A 17969-nucleotide genomic window follows, 5' to 3' on the forward strand; every position below is an offset into this window, starting at 1 on the left:
TAGCTTGAGACTTGCTTGTGATATTTTTCATCAGACTTTCCCTTTAATGTGCTGTCATAATATTATATGTTTTGGGTTGTGAGGTGAAAGATGTAGATGGAGGATTGGTGACAGTAAATACTGTTTAGTGATGGAACCAAATTATTCCGTGGTGTTTTCATCCATTCAATTATTCATCATGTTCTCATCAAGAAGAAGAACTTTCAGGTATGTGGGATGAGTCAAGGTATGAATTAAGGTAAGAAAAAGACATCACAGAAACTTAATCTGTATTGTATCACGGAGTAACAATAAACTGTCACTGCACTGCTTAATGCTGTTCATGTCATCTAAATTGAAATGGGAAAATTAATAATGAAGCTGCTTCTTTGACAGAATCTACTGCCTCCTCAGATTTGCTATATAGATGTTCATTATCTGCTGTTAGTAACTTAATATTTACCTGGCTACAGTGGTATCTTTCAAAGAAAATATTTTTTGCATCTATAAATTAAATATTGAGTCCTATTTACAGTACACTAAGCTAAAAAAAAAAAAAAAAAAAAAAAAAAAAAAAAAGACAAGACGCACTTCATTTGATGATAGAAGGTGAAATAAGTTCTAGTGGAAATTATTTTCTCAAGGTAATGATGAGTGCAGTAAGTAGAATTTTAGTGTGTTAATTAATATTAACATTTATAGGATGCCAAAAGGTAAAAGAGGACAAGATCTTGCCAGTGGTGTATTGAAAAGAAGGAAAACAGAAAGAACAGCTTTTACATGGTATAAGACTAAAAGTTCGATCACCAATTATGTAATAGAACAAGAATGGCAGTGAAACAAAACAGTCATCACACAAAGGTGAGATGCATGCATCTCACCATAGCCTAGATATATATACTCCAGAGCTGGAACTTATGCTCACCACAAAATGATAGTGGAACATTTAAAAAAATTCTCTAACATACTGGAACATTCTAGAATAGTCTTGAAACTTCAGGAACATCCTACAACATTCTAGAATGAACACTCTGACCAATCTCAACCTCTTTGGCACTAAATTCCCAACTTCTTCACCAACTTCCCATAAGAATCCACTGGTGCAATGCTCTCTTTTGATACCAATTTCTCTGAATCCCACCCCTACAGTTTCAAACTGAAATCTTTTCATGTATGGGGGATAGAGGACTACTATACCTGATAATCCCTACAGGGCTTTGGGGATGAGTTGCAGAGCTATAGTGGTACACATGGACAAACCACACTTATATTTATTATATATATTATTCAGCACTTTTCACACAGCTTTATAACAACATGGCTACTTGCAAGGTGGCTAACAGAACCTTTCCACCCCTGAATTGACATATTTGGATAATACGCAGAAATAGCTTCTAATGTATGATTTTTTTTATTTTTAAAGTGGTAGAGGTTTCCAGGTTCTCGTTTTATGTTATATGGGGCTCTGTTGCACAACTTATCATGAAAGTCCACAACTCTGTTCTGAACACTGGAAAACAAGGCAAAGTGTAAATGAAAATTATTTTTGTGTCTTGCATTGTTACTGTGTGTATCACAGTACAATTGAAACTGGGTTTTATTGTCACTAAAAACTATTTAGGAGTAAATGTATTGGGAAGACAATGTAAGGATGAAAAGTTCCACAGAAAGCTTTCTGCAAGATGCGTAATTACCTACTTTTCACAGTATTGCTATTGTTCACTTCTACTGAATAAACAAATTATTTACTTTATCCATATGCCCATCTTTATACAGATAGTTGTGGGACCTTGGCAGTATAAAATGTCGAATTGAAACACCTTCAGGTGTTTAAATTTCCGGTTGTTATTTTATTTGAGCAACCAGATTGTGTAATGTAGCATTGAAACTGGTTACTCAAATGAAATAACAACTGGAAATTTATATGGCTGAAGGTGTTTTGATTCAACATTTTAATTACTGTAGGTAAACAGCTCCATAAGAGAATTCCACAAGACAATAGGAGTGAAAAACTCAACACAATGACGGATGTTTCTGAGGGCATAAAATGCTGAACTAAGTTTCTTGATTGGTTTATCCACGTTTTGAATCCATTTTGACTTTTTTTTGAGCTAGACATTGAAAAACAAATTGTATTTCACTCACTGTATGACAATGTGCTTTTAAGTAACTGTAAGATCATTTATGTAGGTCAGAAATAAGAGTGGTCCAATATTGATCCCTTTAGCACTCCTTGTATTATGTTTCCCCGTTCTGAGTTTGTGTACATGCCCACGATATAGCTAGTTAATGAGAATTTTTTCATTACTTAGGTAAGATCCCATCTATGTGAGAAGGAATGCCATTAATGTCCTAACACTTTAGTTTGCTAAGTAGAATTTTATGACTCCATATGATAAACAGCTTTGCAGGGTCAAAGAATACACAAACAGGATAATTTTTCTTGTTTTGCTCTGCTAGCAATTTATTTTTGAAATATTGTACTGCTTTCTCTGTGAACAATCCTTTACAGAATCCAAACTGAGAGGCAGATACAAGTTCTGCTCAGTGAAATGAGTAGATATTTTATTATAGGCCACTTCCTCAAACATTTTTTAAAATATGGAAGGAGTAATATAGTTAGAGGTGGCTTGCTTATTTATTGCTTTGTAGATGAATGTTACTAAAACATACGTAAGTCTGTCAGAAAATATCCCTGCCCCAGTCCCCTCATCTCTGAGTCATTGACTGATTACATAGAAAGTTTAAGGGTAATCCTTTAAAGTCAGCACAAGATTTTAATATTCTGCTAGAAACATCATCATGGCCAGCAGAATTATCATGTCATGAATGAATGAATTTTGCAGTGTAGGTGCTGTATTTTTTAATGTAATGTCTGTTTGTGGCACATGCAATAAATATAATGTAGGTATATTTGGTTGTTTGTTACTGAGTCCAGTGTTTTCTGCCAGTGTGAGGAAGTAATCACTTAATTTGATAGCCAGTTATTTGAATTTCTTCCACCAGAGTAATTGTTTTGGGAACTCAGTTTCATTGTGGCCAGTATGTTTGTTTTATCTTGTTTAGTAATGTTCCAAATTGTTTTTGTCTTATTCTTGGAGTTTTTTACTTTTGAGAATAATGCATGAGTTTTTCTTTTTTTAATGGCAGATCAGAGGATTTAACAATACTGGTGGTAAAGGAGTTTCAAATCTTGACTGCAGTTTGTTCTTTGATTTATGTGATGCTTTAATCCGAGGAGTTACCTACTCCTTATCCTTGCTTTTGTTCAATTACATCCTTGTTTGTTTTAGTGGGGGCAAGACTCGAAGTGCTGTAAGAATAGATTTAAGAAAAAGTTAAATTTTCCTTCAACACTGTCTGCTTTATAAATTTCGTCCAGCATTCTCCCTGTAATTTCTCAGTAAACATTGTGATCTTATCATTGTGGATGAGTCTGTTATAAAATACTTTTCTTCTGTGATTTATACCAAATTGGTTAGTAAATTTCTTTGTTAACATTTGATCATGTTGTCATATAAACGATTGATTAGTGGTTTCACAGCTAAATCATGGCAGGTGTTAGATCTGAAAATGTGATGATCATTGCAAACGTGACTTTTACTATGTGGGTGTAAAGTATCAGGCAGTTGTATATGAGGCAGCTGGCATGGGACCAGCTCTGGATGTCATCATAGGGGGAGTCATGGCTTATAATAGCTATTGATCTATGATATTTATTAAGGGAACACTGAACATTGGTGAATACAATTGAATCTTTATCTTGCTAATTTTGTTGCCATGTTTGCAACTCTTCTCATATTATTGTACACATTCTCTAAAATATTTATCAAAGCCCCTATTGGGTGCAGACACTAGATTATTGACCTGTTGAGTATGTGTGGGTAATACCCATTGACAAATGCTACGAAAATTGAAAACGACATTTAATGCTGTCTCCCAAGTTGATATCAACATGTCTTTATCATTACCTCTGTGTATGACTGCAGGACTGCATTTATCTGAGATGGCTATTCAAGATAATGAAGTTGTTCTCCATCACATCAGAATCATACACAATGACAAGATCATAATGTTTACAGAGAAATTATGAGAAGAATGCTGGGGAGAAATTTATAAAGCAGACTGAAGGTATATACAAGGTTTAAAGTTTCTCCTGGTTCATTAACTTGTAGTATCACCCATTTAAAGCATACAAAGACACGTGAAGATGATGTGGCAGCTCCTGAAGTGTACTATAAAGTCCTTCATGATAAAATATAGAGAGTGCAGAAGAACTTCCAATGTTTGTGAAAAGCTTGTGTTCTCTTGCAACCCCCTCAGTTCTCATTGCTAATCGTTAAAATAGAATTAATAAAACTTTTGGAACTTCTAGAATATTAACTATTTGACAAAGACTCTTGTGTGTTCTTGGTATTTAGCCATAATACAAAACATAAAATCTGACATAACAAGAAGGAAAGAAATTTATTCAAATTAATGATATCAATATAATAGAGGGAAACATTCCACATGGGAAAAATTATATATAAAAACAAAGATGAGGTGACTTACCGAACGAAAGCGCTGGCAGGTCGATAGACACACAAACAAACACAAACATACACACAAAATTCAAGCTTTCGCAACAAACTGTTGCCTCATCAGGAAAGAGGGAAGGAGAGGGAAAGACGAAAGGAAGTGGGTTTTAAGGGTGAGGGTAAGGAGTCATTCCAATCCCGGGAGTGGAAAGACTTACCTTAGGGGGAAAAAAGGACAGGTATACGCTCGCACACACACACATATCCATCCACACATACAGACACAAGCAGACATATTTAAAGACTTTAAATATGTCTGCTTGTGTCTGTATGTGTGGATGGATATGTGTGTGTGTGTGTGTGCGCGAGTGTATACCTGTCCTTTTTCCCCCCTAAGGTAAGTCGTTCCACTCCCAGGATTGGAATGACTCCTTACCCTCACCCTTAAAACCCACTTCCTTTCGTCTTTCCCTCTCCTTCCCTCTTTCCTGATGAAGCAACAGTTTGTTGCGAAAGCTTGAATTTTGTGTGTATGTTTGTGTTTGTTTGTGTGTCTATCGACCTGCCAGCGCTTTCGTTCAGTAAGTCACCTCATCTTTGTTTTTATATATAAAGAAATTTATTCAGTGCACAAGGAAGGACACAATTAATCTTGTCTGGAAATTAGTATTTCTTAGGAACTGAGAAGTTAATAGCAATATGCAAACTGTCTCTAAAAACTAGAAAGAATTGGACTCTAAGAAAAACAGCCATGGAAAGTCATATTAATCAAGAAGTGGTAAACCAATGAAAACACAGTGCCTCTGGCAGATAGCGCATGAACTCTTTGACACTTGGTGTATGTACATCAGTTGATAGCAACTAGTGATTTTATTGCTACAGCAGCCACCTCTGGGAAAGTGGAGCATCATCCAAGTAGTGTGCTGCAAAATAGGTCCCATGTCCCAATCCTCTCATGTTGGTGCCAGTCTTGCAATAAATAGGTGCCGTGGTATAGCAGTAAGTTCTTCTTGGAATATGTATGCAGGCTTCTCTCGGTCCAGCAAGACGGTACAGGGTTTGTTGTCAATAAGAACACTGATGGTTCTTTTGCCTCTCTACAGTGAGAGCCTGTGTATGGAGGTGTCAGTGCTGGCTTCACTCCATCTGCTTGTAGGTTGATATGTATGTGTGATTGTACCTTACAATGCATGCAGGTGGGTGAAGTGCCATGCCCCAATGTTTGATGAGGTTGGATTTGAATGATTTGTTCTCTGGGGAAAGAATCAAAATTTGCATGGTTGATGTATCTATATGGACTGCCTGTGGTTCAATAAATTCACCTGGTAGTCGCAGTGTATCTCCATAAACTAGCTTAGATGATGGAGACATCAGGTCATGTTCGTATGTGCTTCACAGACCAGCAAGACCAATGGCAATGCTGTTGTCCAGTCTGAGTTATGACATATGAGCACGGCCTTCAAAGAGCGGTGCCAGAGTGTTTTCTTCTCATTACTGGTTGGGTGGTAGCTTGTGTTTTCATGGTGCATAGTGCCACAGAATGTGTTAAGTTGCACAAACAGGTCAGATTCAACTGGTGTCTGTGGTCCATTGTGATGTGCAGAGGACTGTTGAAACTTGCTGTCCATGTGGACACGAAGGCGGAAGCTAAAGTCTCTACAGAAATGTTATCAACTGGCTCTGCTTCCAGCCATCTGGAGAAGTGGCCAATCATTGTCAATATTTAGTGTTGGCCGTTGGATGGAGGGAAAGGGCCTACCACTTCAATATCGCACAAAGCAAGCAATAGTATCCAGAAAGTCGCCTATCAGTTCATGCACATGGTGATAAATTTTGCTGCATTGACATAGTTCATGTTGAGGTATGAAGTATTTAATGGCCCCATAGATTGCCCGAAGCTTTCTATCGTAAGGACCCCATTTTCATTGCGACAGCGAAAGTTTATGTGAGAAGAGAGCTAGCAGCTGCCATGCATCATCATACCATTCTTGTGGTACTGTGCTAATCACTGTCCGATTTGCATCGACCACTAATACCAAGGGAGCATCTGCGTCAGGATGTGTGAGAAAGGCAGCATCTGCTATGCTTTGTTTGGTTACCTCAAAAGTGTAGATCATGCTACCCAACCTCAGAATGTTTTGAGTTGTATTTGCTCTTTGGGACAGTGGGTGAGGCTTTTAATGGTTTCTGCAATTCATTTGCAAGCAGCAGATTTTGCTGGTAAAAATTTAGCAAGCTGAGGAACTGATGCATTTCTTTAAAAGTGCTTGGTTGTGGGAGTTGTAAGGTAGTCTCAACTTTCTTAGGTAATGGTACTGAACCTGACAACAAGATTGATCTCTGTCTGACCAAAAATGCATTTGGTGGTGTTCGGGACTATGCTGTACTGCTAGAATTTTTTGAAGCACCTTAGTTAGATGCTGCTGATGTTACTCTGGCAAGGCTGAGAAAATCAGAATGGCATCCATGTATGCAAAACAATTTAGGAGTCCTTGAAACATATAGTCCATCAACCTTCCTCATGTTTGTACTGCACTGCAAAGACCAAACATCATGAACCAACTTGCAAATAAATCACAGTGATTATGGCCATATTTTTATGTCTTCCTTGGCTACAGGAATCTGAGTGTACACCTTAGCACAGTGTTAGGACACCGAATGAGGTCACACCACTCCATTCATAGTTATAAACTTGTAGCAAGGGTACAGGGTAATAATCCGGCACAATTCTGACAATGAGATCTTGATAATCTCCACATGGCCTCCATACATCACACTTCTTAGGTACCAAATGAAGTGGGGATCACCAAGGGGTACTTGACACTCGCATAATACCTGCACACAGCATACTATCAAATTCTGCTTCTGCTGTGACCAGGCAGTTTTGTGCCAAATGTCTAGGTTGACAGCATATGGATGGAACATTGGTAGTTTTAATGTAGTACACCATGTCATGATACAACTCATTTAGCATTCCAGGAGGTCGCATCAAGGCTTCTGCAGTTAAGTCCATGTAGAACGTGCTTGTGGATTGTATGAGCTCAGCTGTGTGTGTGGCTGCGATCCTTCGAAATCTGATGTTGATAGGCTGGTGACGTGGTCCACGAGTTGAATGTGCTTGTGATATGGAAGGAAATCTGCTCCTGTTATGGGTTTCTATACAATGGCAGTCATAAAATCCCATTCTAGGTCACATCACAGTCTGAAGCGAAGATTGATATGCCGTGTGCCCTACACCATTATTGTTGAATCGGTAATGGCAGTCAGACAGAAAGTGGTTGGTGGTCATTCGCTGTGTAACTGCATGTGTGGAAACACACAGGTCTGATCCAGTGTCCACTCAGTATTTTTGCCCCGATTTATGATCACTGGTAAATGAGCAATCAGTCAACACACTTGCATCTGACTGCTGCTGGCATTTGGGTGAGTACATGGCACTGTGCATTTCCAAAATATTCTGTGATACCATCAGACTGAAGGTTGGCCTGTCCCAGAGGTTGAGGAAGATGTAGAAGAACAGCTCCTCAAACGCCACTGGTAGCAGTTTCTGACCTTGCAGTGGTTCTGACAGGTCAACAGTTCATCAAACTGTTTCATCAACAAATCAACCTTGATGGCCAGAAGATCATAATCCATGTATGAAACCACTGTTTATGAAAAGCTCTTACAGGACGCCATCACTGCACTTTTGCAGGCATTATGACGTCGAATATCTTGTCCACTAATTCAGCCACTGCATGCAAGGCCGTGGTAGTTTGTAATGCAATAACAGCTTTCACTTGAGGTGGTACACCACTGCTCCACAAGGTACATAATAGGCTATCAGACACAGTACCAGTATCAACTTTACTCTGTAGGTGCCTCTAGTATTGTGATGGCCTCATGTCACCAACAAACTTGCCAAATACACTCCTCTTGTGAGGTGGACACACTATGTATCGGTTCTGTCTTCAGAAGGGGCTGTGATTACACCTTCAATTTATGTGACAAACTTGTCTAGATGGCTTACCACAATCTTGAATTTAGTAGAGTCTGTCGTAATTTCAGCATAGAGCCTCCACTTCCATGAACCACAGTGCTGGATTGTGTGGCCAGAAGGCAGGTAAATGCACAGCAAGCTGAGAGAGTGAAGGTATAGATTCCATTGGTAAATCGGTCATGTTAAATCTATTTTTCAGTGTATAATGTGGCTAAGTCACACTGGGGTAACCAGTTTTAGAACTTCTAGGAGGTTAGCTAAGTAGGAGCTTAGCTAATGACAGATATTCCTGTGTGTTCTTGAAATTTAGCTGTAATACAAGACATAAATTCCAACATCAAAGGAAGGAAAGTATTTTATTCAATGCACAAGGAGGAAGACAGTTAATCTCATATAGAAATTAATATTTCTTAGCAACCGACAAATTGTTAACAGTATGTAAACTGTCTCAGAAAAGCTAGAAAGAATTGGTCTCTAAGAATAACAGCCATGGAAAGTCCTATTAATTAAGGAGTGCTAAACCAACAAAAACACAATACCTCTGGCAGACAGTGCGGGAAGTCTTTGGCACTTGGCATGTGTATGTTAGCTGACAGCAACTAGCATTTTTGTCACTAAACAATTATAACTCAGCATAGGAAGATTAGGGTTTATTATCCTTTTGTTGCTGGGATTGTTAGAGATGAAGCACAAGTTTGGGTTGAGTAAGGATAAGCAGAGTATTGGCCTGACCTTTTCAAAGTGAATCTTATTATTTATCTTGACAATTTAGGGACATGATGTAGAGCTTGTGAAACTGAAGCCCGCTTTTCTGAAATGCAAACCCTGGACCCTAATCATGACATCAACTCGCACTGTATATATTTCTGTGCTCTGGTGCCTTTGTGAATGACATGTATTGGAAATGATGCATGCAAGGACAGACCTCTGTGGGCCATTAATAGTGATTACCAAGAGCAAATTGATCATGCAGATTGTGACAGTTAAGTTAAAGCACCACATTCCTAACAAACAAATTTTCTTATTAATGATAAACAGGAAACTTACTTTTTTAATAATAGCTGGTGGCATTTTTCATGAACTAACTTTTTTTTGTTTTAAAATCTCCATTTTTATTGATTTCTCATGAAAGGGACACTTTAAAATCTATTCTTTATGAACCACAAAACAGTCAATCATTGTGACAGTGTAGCTCACAATAAAAGAAAACATACTGTTCATGATCTTTGTAATGATTTGCAGTATTTCATTGAGTTCATAAAAAGATTGAGCCTTATATGTTTACGTGTATGTTGAAAATAATTAAAGAAAACAATAAAGAAACAAGGAAAAGACCAACAAATGCATTAGTGTTCTTTCTCCAGAATCAGATTTGGGTTCAAGTATTGCATAGGTCTATGGGATTGCTGTTCTTGGTACACCAAGAGTGATTCATCTTCCCTCTAAAATTATATATACTGTGTAATTGATTTCATCAGTAGGTGTAACAATCACACAATAAAATTAAAATAACTATATGAGGTCTGTTCAAAATATTATGGAACATTCGTAATATCGCACCAATGGAGTATTGGAGAGAAATGTGGTTGGCATCCTTGCTCATGCCTGTATTTAATGTGTAACTGCTGGAAGTTTCATTGTTGAATGTCTGTCAGTTATTGTTCAGTGCTGTATTTAGTGGAATGTTGTGTAGCACAGTTTGTAAATTCTGAAGTGGGAGTAGAGGAGCAGTGCATCTGCATTAAATTTTCCATGAAACTCAAGAAAACCATTACAGAGACACACCAAATGATGCAGGAAGCTGACAATGATGAGTGCTTAAGCCTTACTTGGTTTTACAAATGGTTCACATGGTTTAAAAATAGCTGGATGGAAGTTACAGATGACCCTCACTCAGGATGCCCTTTAACAACTACCAATGATAATCATGTCAGGAACGTCAATTAAATTGTCACTGCCAATCAAAGACTGACTGTCCAAGAGTTTGCAGAAGAATGTAAGATTTCAGTTGGATCATATCATGAAATTGTGAAATAGCATCTTGGAATGCACTGTGTTGCCACCAAGTTTGTCCCATGGCTAATGAGTCAAGACCAGAAAGACATTCACCTCACAACAGCTTTTGGATCATGCAAATGAGAATGAGATGTGGCTTAAGAGAATCTGCTGATGAGATATTGGCCTATGGTTAGATGTTGAGCCCAAGGTTCAATCTTCACAATGGCTTGGGGAAGGTTCTCCAAGACCAAGAAGAAGCTCATCAGATCACGTCAAATGTCAAAACCCTGCTGATAGTTTTCTTTGACTCTGACGGGTTAGTTCATCATGAATGGCTGAGATTTGGCAAAACAGTTCATGGCTACTGTATCACAATAATGCACCCACACATTCATCCCTGTTGGTGCATAACGGTTGCACAAAAAATGAAATTGCTGTGCTGCCTCATCCTCTGTACCTTCCAGACCTAACGCCTGTGGACTTTTTTTTTAAATTTCCAAAGTTGAAAATCCTATTGTAAGGGCAAAGATCTCGATGATGGATAAGATAAAAGAAAATTCACAGGTGATGCTTCACGCCATCCAGCAAGAGGCATACCAAAATTGTTTCTGAAAGTGGAAACGACATTGGAAATGGTACGTCAGTTGTGGAGGAGAATATTTCAATAGAGACCATGCACAATAAGTAAAAGGTAAGTATAGAAAAATTTTGTGGATGAAGTTCTGGAATTTTTTGAGCAGTTCTCATAATATAGTTTACAGCTGTAGCATTAAATATAAGCACTGTTCATATTGCTGCTTAATTTTTTTGTAATTAAACCTCATTTTACTTTTTTTGCATTGGGGTACTTTTCAGTGTAAGGAGACTGTAGAGTTAGTAGGTATATTGGGATGAGGTAGACTGGTGGGATATGTAGAGGCAGGAAGGAGGTGGGAAAGGTTGGGGAATGGTGGCTGATGGTACAGAGGGGGGCAGCAAGTGTGCAGGGTAGGAATGCAGGACGGAGAGACAGTAGGCACACAGGATAGGAGTACAAACATGGGCACCAGAGCCAGTGAGTTCATACAGCACACAGTGACTATAATGTGGAGGAGTTGATAGGGAGGAGTGACAAAATAGAGGAAGAGGGAGTTTTTTTGCTAGAGAATGTGAGTGAGTGAGTCAGTGGAGACTGAGGACAAGAAGATTACAGGAACAATGAATTGTTGCAAGGTTAACTCACTCGCACCTACATAATACAGGAAAGCTGGTGCTGGAGGGCAGGGGTGGGGGAGGATCCAAAGGACATGTGCTGGGGGGGGGGGGAGGGGGGGGGGAAGGGGGGGGGATCCATTTGAACTCCACTGGGTTTCCAGTCCTGCTCTTGACCACAGTTTGGCAATGGCTGATTGGTGGTTGCGCTCACATAGAATGGTTTGCACGAACTGCAGCAGAGCAGATACAGGACATGATTGCTTTCACAGGTGGCCCCCTCTCTGATGGGAAAGGATGAGCCTATGAAAAGACTAGTGTAAGAAATGCTGGGTGTGTGAATAAGGCAAGTCTTGCACTGGATCTTTCACTGGGATATGGCCTCTTAAGGCAGGGAATTGGGTGCAGTAGTGGCATAGGAATTGACCAGAAGGTTGTGTGGGATGGATGGTGACAGAATACCACTTTAGGAGGGTTGGGAACAGTTGTGGGTAGGATATCCCTCATTTCAGGGCAAGATGATAGACAGTCAAAACCCTGGCAAAGTGCACAATTCAGTTGTTCCTGTTGAGGATAATATTAGTCGATGAGGGTGGTGCTTCTTTTCAGCTGGTTTCTTGCAGGTGTGTGCCAATACAGTTCAGGAAATCTGTTTGTGGGCTAGGTTTGTTGGATATTGCCTGTCTTTGTGAGACCTTCAACATCCAGGCAAGGAAATTCTCATCACTGAAATTATGCTGTCCACCAATGCTCAGGCTCTATGGGAGTGACTGGTCAGCGTGGAAGGGATCACAGCTGTCAAAATGCAGGCACTGTTGATGGTTTGTGGGCTTGATATCTACAGAGGTACGGATGGAACGATCAGCGAGGTGGGAGTTAACATCCAGGATGGCGGAACATTATTCTGAGAAAGACCAGGTGTAATGAACGGGAGAGAAGGTGTTGAGGTTGTGGATGAATGAGGATAGGGAATCTTGGTCCTGGGTCCAGATGACGAAGATATCATCAGTGAACCTAAACCAAACAAGTGGTTTTGGGTTTTCGGAGGGTAGGGAGGTATCCTCTAGATGACTCATAAATAGTTTGGAATGGGAGTGTTAAAATGCCCATGACGAATCTGTTGATTTGTTAATGAATCTTCTCTTCATAACTGAAGTAGTATTTGAAGATGTAACTGGTTAGCTGTTTGAGGAGTGAGGTAGTAGGTTTGAAGTTGGAAGAATGTTGGTAGAGACTGTGTTCAATAGCAGCTAGTCCATGGACATGGAAGATATTGGTGTGTGGGAAGGTGGCATCAACAGTGATGAATAGAGATCCAGGTGGGGATGGTTGAGAGTCAGTAAAGGAACTGGTTTATATTTTTAACAAGAGATGCTAGATGATGAGTAATTGTAGGTGTATGTTGACAAGAGTGGAGATTCTTTCAGGGTGTGAGTGTGGGTGTGAGTGTTGAGTGTGTGTGTGTGTGTGTGTGTGTGTGTGTGTGTGTGTGTGTGTGTGTGTGTGTAGGTTGCTTTCTACAAGCACAAATGTTAAAGTGTACTCGAAAGCTAGTCTCATAGCAGCTATTCATCACGCAGAATCTATCACTCACTTGATCAAACACCACATGACATTACAAGCAGTTTTGCCTTTTTCCAAAACAAACATCATAGTGTCCAGAATTGCTCCCTTGAGTGCACCACTCTGAAAAGTGCTCTCCCTTCTTCCAGAACAAACATCATAGTGTCCAGTATTGCTCCCTTGAGCGCACCACTCTGAAAAGTCTCTCTCTCTCTCTCTCTCTCTCTCTCTCCACTTGACTCCAGTGGTGTTCTGCCACTGTCTGCTTTTCCATCAGCTAAAGCCCAACCCTATCAAAATACTTGATTCTTAAAGTCTACAGACATGATGTGACCCAACTTGACCATTTCCTGGAGTAAACCAATATATTACAATATTTAAATAATAAATGTAAACGTTCGATCACACTCAGACTATGCAGAATAAATATAAATAAAGGTTTGCTCATAAATAAATAAGCCAGTATTCTTGTGCAAGTGTACTCATGTTAAATGACAACAGATTGTCATTGAACATTGTTTAAGCAATTATTTAGGCCTGCTTGACAGAAGCGTCTTTTGGCCCTGTTTTCAAGGACTGTATTAGTTAATACATGTGACCAACCAATTCTTAAATTATCATGATTTTATATTAGCAATTATAATTGGTAGTTAAATAAATATCTAGCAAAAATAATAACATATTTATTAAAGAAATACACAAGTATGACACAATATGAGGTAGTCATGCCTCATTCATTTGGTGTGTTACTGTAGAGAATGCTATGTTATAACAGACATTGCATAATGAAAGGATATAAAAAACATAATAAATCAAGAAGTAAAATAGATACAAATACACAGCTTTTGGGGATGATGATGGCTATAGTGTAATGCTGTTGTGTGGGATGTCGTTTGTTTGAAATCACATGAAGCATTGAAAAGTTGTTAATTCAGAGGCTCATTATGGAAATGTTTAGTCAATGTAAAAAATTAACTTCTGTAGTTTTACAGATATTGAAAATGTTGTATCATTGGATATATCTCAGAAAAAATGAGATTGAAGATTTATTCAGATTTGCCTTTTTATCTGACCCTGATTTACAGTCAACTTTCAAAGAGCTGTAAGAAGCCATCTTTCAGATTGTCTGAAAGTCCACCTTTGCTGGGGCATAGTCAGTCCTCTTAAATGAGTGACCACCGTCAAGATGCTCCAAAATTGGGTTTTTACTCGCTTTCTGTTACTCACGCAATGTCTCTGCACCTGGGGCCGCCTGGAGTTAGTCATGCCACCCCACATCCTCGGCCCAAGGGCCTGCTACCATTCAGGCGTAGAAACAATTCACCTTGCCTCATAGCAGTTCTAGGTGGGAGAATCGCTCACCTACATATGTGTAACATTATAATATACTTAATGTATGTGGAAGTATAGTCATTGAGTGACTGTAGAAGAACTGAAGATGACTTGGGCAGAATTTCTATTTGATTTAATGAATAGCATCTTGCACTAAACTTAGAAAAATGTAGCTTGAAGAAGATGTATAGGAAAAACAATCATGTAATGTTTGCATAGAGTATTAGAGGTGTGCTGCTTGACACAGTCATGTTGTAGCTAGGCATAACACTGCAAAGCTAAATGAAATGTAATGAGCATGTAAGGACAGTTGTAGGGAAGGCAAATGGTTGACTTTGTTTTATTGGGAGAGTTTTAGAAAAGACTAGCCCATCTGCCAAGGAGACTGCTTGTGGAACATTTGTGTAACCCATTCCTGAGAACAGCTCACGTGCCTGGGGTCTCCACCATGTAGGATTAAAGGAGGACATCGAAGCAATACAAAACCATGCTGCTAGATTTATTACCGGTATCTTTGATCAACATGGAAGAGTTATGGAGATGCTTCGTGAATTCAGATAGGATTCCCTGGAAGAAAGACACATAGATCATTGTTTTTCCCTTGCTCCATTTGCAAATGGAGTAGGAAAAGAACTGACTAGTGATGGTGCATGGTTCCAAACACCAAGGACTATGTATAGGATTTTATTAGCAATTGGAGGTTGTGTTGGACCACTGGGGAAGGATCATTGTGCCAGAGCTATCCCCCACTCCCCAACACACACACACACACACACACACACACACACACACACACACACACACACCACATCAGCTTCTCTGAACTATGTAGATGGAGTTATCCATAACAAACATTCTTTGTTCCCATAATCCTCCTGGCACCAATATCCGCTAACCCACTGCATCCACACCCCATACCCAACAGTCTCTCCTTCCTCTGTCCTGTCAGCTCTTCCCAGACCCCTCCTCCACAGCAGTGTCATTGTGTGCCATATGAGTGCCCATGCGTCCCATTTCTATCCCATGTGGCTGTGGCCTCTCTGTTCTGCATTCCTACCTCGCACACCTGCTATCACCCTGTTAATCACCCTTCCCCAATCCTTCCTGTTGTCCCTTCTCCCTCTACCCACCCTACTCAGTACCATCTCTCAGCCAATTGTACCTACTGAACTGCAGTCCCAGTGTGCGGAAGGGGGAGGGAGGGGAGTTTTCAATCTTTTTGTGTCATTGTCAGCAACTTAACACTTCTACTATTTGGTGAGCTATATTTGTCTCATTTATTCCTGAACTACTTACATTCTTCCAGTACTTTCCTTGCTGCATTTATGATTTTTCAAAAAATAACACAAAGTATGACTATTTGCCCAATTCTTTGAATAAAAACAAGTGTATTATTAATATGTATAATGATTTAAGCAGAAAGAACTCATCTGCAAGAACAATTGATGGTATTTTGAAGATGGTTCTTACCACCAGTAACCCTCCAAAATGAACTGAAGGATGTCCTCATATCTCTCTTATTCTATTGGTCTGATTAACCATGACCTATAGATAAAAACTACTGAAAAACTGAAACAGTATTTTGCATCTACTGCTTAATTATATGCAAATTGTATGTATGGGGGAGGGCAGGGGAGAGGACTTATTTGGAAATTCAGGCATGTCTACACAGACACCTAAACATGTTTTAAGACAAGTAAAAGCATATTAGTGTTAATTCTCAGTATTAAATAATACAGTCCATAACTGTGAAATCAGAAGTAGACACTAGACACTATTCATAGGAAAGTATTATATGATAGGTATCAAATTTTTTTGGTGTGTGTGTGTGTGTCTGTGTGTCTGTGTGTGTGTGTGTGTGTGTGTGTGTGTGTGTGTTAACCACTATGTCACCCTTACACAGTGGCTTTGCACAACTGCACAGACTACCCTAGCAACCCTCTATCCTCACTCCAAATTCCCATTCTCACCTCAGCCCACTTTGGACTTTGTATTGAGGAGGGAGGCACACTAGAGTATTCCATGCCATTGTTCAAAGTCACTGAGCCGTGGTGGCATAGAGGTTAGTGTATCTGCCTAAAAAGCAGAAGACCTGGATTTGAACCCTGGCCTTGGTACAAATTTTCATTTATTGCTTCAGTCTCTATATGTACATCATATATGTCTGAGACCTGGGAAGGCCTCTGAAACCACATATTTTCATTTTATTAAAAGCACCTGTATCTAGGTTTCAGGCAGGGCCGCCCATTTCATTTGATGCTGAGGTGCTATTCCAGTACAATTTGAGAGCCTCTGCAATGCTGTTAGAGTTTAGGGCTTGGGCATGAATGAGAATTTGGACTGAGAAGAGAGACATGATAGGATAGTCCATGCAGTAGTGGAAAGCCCCTGAGCCAGGATAGCATAGAGGTTAGTGCATTTGCCTAGTGAGCACAAGATCTGGGTTCAAATCCTGCCCTTTGTACAAATTTTCTTATGTTGATCAAGTCTGCATGGATATTGTGTTTACAATCATGCATAATGTGTGATAAACTAACAATGTGGTGGATAGTATATTTTCAGGTTTCTAGTCACATTGTCAATTCCATTTTGCACATAATGTGCTGTCAATTATCTCCAGGTGCTCTGAGCACTGTTATTATGTGTGCTTTCAACCTGCACTTGATTACTGATGTTGTGATCCAATTTATAGGTGAATTTTTCTTCCATCACTTTTTTTGGCTCTGACAAATGAATATTGATTGGAATGTCCTAGTAAACTGAATGCTGGATTCCCAGCCTTGCTTGAATTGAAGCCTCTGTCTCTGTTTACAAGATTTTATTAAATTCTTGGTTTCACAAGATCCTTAATTATTCTGGTGCAAAGACAGATCCTGCACCACATTACAGTCAATGGTACCACATGTTAGGGTTTCTTCCATCAAGTAGTTATAAAATTTTATTGTAATCAAATAGGAAACTTACAAGAACATCATTTTTCAACACAGTCTCCTTGCGTTTCAATGCACTTGGTCCATCATTGTACAAGCTTCCTGATGCCCTCATAAAAGAAGGTTCTCGGCTGAGCTGTTCCAGTCATGTATGGAGTGTAGGAAGAATGACTGGTTACATGACTTTGTGCATGCTGTATTTAGTCTAATTTTGTCTTCATGGACCATATGGATGCAATATGTTGGGAGCTAAAGAATATATCTAGATTCCTGAATGAGAGTCCAATGTTTTAATCACTGCACCATCCTACTTGGTCATATTCTCATGGAGTATAGTATACATTAAGGTCTTTTAGAGAGCTATGTCATTTTTAATGTAACAAAGTAGACCTTTTTTTATCAACGTTGGCGGCAATGAAATACATTGGATGATTGGATGCCATATTTGCAAACCAGTCTTCTAATTCCCCTGGAGAT

The 17969-nt window shown here is 39.3% G+C and overlaps 1 protein-coding gene across 3 annotated transcripts in view; it reads left to right on the forward strand.

Moving 5' to 3' along the window:
* Positions 1-17969, forward strand: part of LOC124602326 (CLIP domain-containing serine protease B9-like) — a 188210-nt gene that overhangs the window by 55420 nt on the left and 114821 nt on the right. Inside the window, exon 1 of one of the 3 annotated variants that reach the window (XM_047136316.1) lies at positions 2999-3021. The exons of the other annotated variants lie outside the window; for them this stretch is intronic. The gene's annotated coding sequence lies outside the window, so the exon portion shown is untranslated. Of the gene's footprint in view, positions 1-2998; positions 3022-17969 lie in introns of those variants that run through there. 3 annotated transcript variants of the gene reach the window in all.

Source organism: Schistocerca americana, chromosome 1 (genome assembly GCF_021461395.2).
Source record: "Schistocerca americana isolate TAMUIC-IGC-003095 chromosome 1, iqSchAmer2.1, whole genome shotgun sequence".
Classification (NCBI taxonomy): Eukaryota; Metazoa; Arthropoda; class Insecta; order Orthoptera; family Acrididae; genus Schistocerca; species Schistocerca americana.